Source organism: Anser cygnoides, chromosome Z (assembly GCF_040182565.1).
Source record: "Anser cygnoides isolate HZ-2024a breed goose chromosome Z, Taihu_goose_T2T_genome, whole genome shotgun sequence".
NCBI classification, from domain to species: domain Eukaryota; kingdom Metazoa; phylum Chordata; class Aves; order Anseriformes; family Anatidae; genus Anser; species Anser cygnoides.
Window position 1 is genome coordinate 4,968,511 of NC_089912.1, and position 4,893 is coordinate 4,973,403.

Below are 4,893 nucleotides of genomic sequence, written 5' to 3' on the forward strand. Positions count from 1 at the left end.
GTGGTTCCCTCTCCTACTGCCCAGGCACCTGTTCGCTGTCCCACCTCGCACGGTCATTTTGGGGAAAGAAAACAGATGTCTGTAGAACCTGCGTTTATTGAACTGCTGCTGGTATGGCAGAACATGGCACGCGCTTCCATCACACAGGATTTACTCTAAAAACAGAAACTCGGAACAGCAAACAGTGCTGATCTGAGTCTTACCATTAAACAACTTCCAGTCTGCTACATCTCTTCACTCCGAGTGCTTAAACAGCTAACGCACAGCTTCTACATTGCGACAGAAGTTTACTTTGGATGTGCAGGCGTACTGAGATATGTGTTAGTAGGACTTACAGTTATTAGATTTTGCAATAGTTTTTCGGTCGTTTGTGGACTGGAATATACTGTCAGAAACAATGTAATGTGGAAGTGATGAATCTTGACATTTAAATATTTGTCTTGAAGAAGAAATGTCAGGAATGTATGCAGCCATCTGGGCTTTTGCGCTCAAGTATTAGTGATTAGTGCTGATCAAAAGGAAAATTTATACCTACAAAATATTTAAAAGTTATTTTAATTTCAAAATATATTCCATTTTTATTTTAAAAATCTGTTCTTTTCCACAAATATGTTGTTATTATACATTTAACACTGTGGCCATGTTAGAGAAAAACTCTCTTTTTTTTTCAGAGAAAAATTCTTCCCTCAGAGGGCGGTGAGGCCCAGGCCCAGGCTGCCCAGAGGAGCTGTGGCTGCCCCATCCCTGGCAGTGCCCAAGGCCAGGCTGGATGGGGCTGGGGGCAGCCTGGGCTGGTGGAGAAGAGGGCCCTGCCCATGGCAGGGGGGTGGCACTGGGTGGGCTTTAAGGGCCCTTCCAGCCCAAACCGTTCTGTGATATGGTTTTATGAGTCACAGCATCCGGCCTTTCAGAGAGTCCAGTGCCGGTGCTACTTTGCACGCTATAACATTTTCTTTTCACTTCACGTCATGACTACAGCAATGTTCCTCAAAGAAGAGCCGTCAGGACTGGTGCCAACACCAAACAGTCTGGAGCAGTGGCACATCATCGATCTTTTGTCATCAAAAAATATGAGGGGGGTTCCTACATACTCAGGTGCCAACTGCAGGTGAATAAAATATTCAGGACTGTCATATTTTCACATACAGCTAGGTTTGCTATAGCTTTCATTTCATTCCAGAATACTATGAGAATATACATAAAACCATAGCAAATGTTATAAGCCAGGCTTTGCATGCGTCTTACAGGTAAGGTCAGGTCATCAGCTTTTTTTCAAACAAGAACTATTAAATTCAGAATCCTTCATGTGATCCTATGCACATTTTAAAATATTTCATACAGGTTCACTTGTTAATCTGAAGTTTATGCTGTGAAATGCTCGCTGTTGGGCTCATTTTCCCAATTGCATCCAAACTCTTTGGCCAATTGCAGCTGAATCCATCAGAAAGAATCAATAATAAAAAGTTCCCCCAAGATTTAGGGAAACAGCTGGCCTTGTGGTGGTGTGGGTTTCTGTTACTGCCTTCAAGGCTGCAGCATGTGCTGAGTTGTTCCCAGAAACTGGAGAAACAAAGATGAAAAGTGCTGCAAATGCTGCAGCCACAAGAGAGCTTAGTTTGGTGCTCCTATCTCAGCAAATGCCAGAAACTTTAACGTGGGACACAAATCCATTGAAAACAAGCTCCACCAGAAGTGTTTGCAGGTCTCTGTTGATGCTCTTGTCATTTGCCTCACCTACTGTGTGCTATTTTACAAAATACACTTATGAAGCCCTTGCACCACGCTGACCCAAGCCTGCGCCTAAGTTTGTGGCCATTTCCTAAGTCAGTAGGAATGTTTGGATCCAAAAATGTGCAGGTACAATCTCTTGCAAGCACAAAACATTGAAATCACAAAAAATGTGCCTACAAATGAGCTCTAGATTCTATTATTTTCCATTTGAAAGCAGTAAAGTCACAATTAACTGTGGAGACAATTCTGCAAGCGCTGTTTCTGATGGCAGATTGTGTTTAAAAGCCTCCCGTTTCTACAGGTGCGTATGCCAAGTCGTGGGAAGAGAAAGACAGAGAGAGAGAGATTAACTATTAGGTGCCTATGATCACTGTTACTAAACTGCACTTTGAAGTGCTGATGCCTGTTCTGCATTTACCTCCTTTATGTGCTTCATGCAGAAGCCAGCAGGCGCAGTGTGACGGAGTCTCCTGCAGGGCTGTGTGTGGGCATAGTGCAGGAAAACCTACCTCTTGGACTGCAGTAATGGAGAGAAACTTGGGGTGATTTATGCAGGTTGGCACCGATATTCTGTGGAGTAATGAAGTTAAAGCCCCAAGCTTGCACCTCCTGTGCTAATGTGTTGGCTTCAGCGAAACCAAGTTTCCAGCCTTCGTGTTGAGATCAGCATATGCCATTGCAAGAGCAACAGAACTTAAGAAAAGATACTATAAAAGGCATCAGAATAATGCAACTTCTTTGTTGTGCTGTGGCTTCCTTGTACCTGTTTTATCACAGTATGTCTTGACCATCTATGGCAGAAGCAGTCTCAAAATACCTGCAAATATTCATAAATTGAGAGTACGTTTATTAAAAGTGGTGGTGCAAATAAAATGATCCATGAAAAACAAAGCAAACTGCCCTGGTAAAGCATTGCCTCCAGCTCCTTTTTCCCGTGGGACAAGTGACATGCATTTTAAGAACATGTTTCATTGGCTGTGTACCCTGAGCATCTCCCATCCAGCAGAATAGGCTGCAGATTCAGGGATGTGATATCACCTGTTCCTGCCTTCTGTATTCACAAAGGGAACCGTGAAGATGGAGAGCAAACTTAAACTGTGGCTCCTTCGTTGTGCTACAGCCTTATCATTTAAGTACCACAAGCATTTTATTTATGAGCTGTAAAAATCTGATCTTGCACTTTCACCAGCCTTCAGGACTGCTATGGGGAGAAGTGGACAACCACACAAAGCTATGTAACAAATCTTGTTAAAATGCAGGGATTATATTCAGGTTCTTAATTCTATTACAGCATGGACAATGACTATATTTGTGTTAGTTTCACAATTTGAGGTTAAATAAATCAGTGAATGGAAATCTGGGTGGCAACAGAAAGAGATACTACAGATGGTGATGTAGGCACACAAATGCCAGGCAAATGTTTCTTAAGAAAAATGTAAAACACATTTTCCTTGCCTTCCCATGACTTCCTTCTAATCTGGAGCCTACACAGAGGTTTGAGTCATTTCTGCCTTTCTTTGACCCTTTAATTCAGCGCTTGGTTTGGAGGCTCAGGAGATATATTTATTTATCTCTATGTCTGACTCTCACAAAATGTTCTTTAAGTGGAGAGTAGCTGGAAAGCTCCAGCACACTTGTTCTGTTTCTTGCTGTATTAATACGTCTCACTGTCCCAGAGCTGCCATTTGCAATGATTACCAGATTGAATGACATACAGTATCTTCTCCATCAGCACCACCACAGGGTTTTCCCTGCTGATTTGATTAACCTATCATACTGCTAGTAAAATAAAACAAAAAGCTCTCCTAGACAATAATGCAGCTTGAGTTGCAGGCCTTCACCCATTGTGCCATCCATCTGCTGTTTGTGGGGCCACCTTCCCCGAAGGGAGATGGAGTGCTGAGGCTGAATCTGCCACCTGCAACCCTGCTCAGAAAGTCCCCCTCTCACTCCACGCTCTGAAATCATCCTACTGGGACTCAGAAAAAGACTATAGGAAAACCAAAGTAAGGATTATGTGATTAACTGGTTTGGCTTTCTGAGGGATAATCTTTGTAGGTAAGTGGTGGGGCATCAGGATGCACAGAGCAGGGGAGCAGGAATATTAGAGTTTATTTGTTGTTGTTGTTTCTGGCTGCCTGTGACTGTGTAAGACACTTGGCTGCCTTACAGGTGTGAACATGTGGTTACATCTTCACCGATGAAAATGCAACCTAACTGCGTATTGAAGTGAACTGAAGTAAATCCTTCACGTGCAACTTGATGAGCTGGCGTGGCTGGATATCTAAGAGCAGTTACCTGGAACAGGGCTGCTCTCAAGAGGAGACTTTAATATGCTTGTATTTCATGAAATTTTTCTCATCATGAATCCTCCACGGCTGAGGATCTTGTTTCTGTAAATCTTTGCATGAGCTGGACCCATGGAGAGGGGTAGCTTTGAAATAGGGATTTTTTTCACTCAAATGAAACTGAATTTTGAATCTTGTGATGACTAAATTTGCCCACTGTTCTGTCCACTAGAATGACATCAGAACTGACTCTAGCAAGTCTCTGTCAGACCATTTCCTTAAAACCTTAGTAATTATTTAGGCGGCTAAATATATTGAAGAGAGATATTAAACTTTGTTTAAATTGTTAATTTTATTAAAATGGCGTAATTTAATGAGCCACATTTAAGATATCATTATTTATATGTCATCCAAGTCCATTCAGAATCACAAAATAAGTTTGTAGCTTGGAAATATCTTGGTAAAAAATCAAATTAAATACTATTTTGCAATGAGATACTCATTGAAGATTATGCAAATATGAAGAAGTAGGATGCAGAGAAGTCCTCATTTCTTGGCATAGCATCTTCATTTGTTCACCAGACCTATTAAAAACTAAGAAATTCCCCCAGAGGCAAATTTTGTTTCCTCTTCCCACCCTCTGTAATTTGAGAAAATTTACTGGATTACTTAGATCACCAGCATGATCCGTTATGTCAAAATCCTATTTTGTGAATTCATACACATTAGATTAGCAACAACTGGTTTTAGTCTTCGAAGTCAGCTAAATTATGAATCTACATACCAAGTGAAAAACATCTCTTCACTGAGTGCTTATCATCTTCTGTGAAGAAAATTAAGGCTCCTGCCGCAGGGCTGTTACACTGGCTGCATC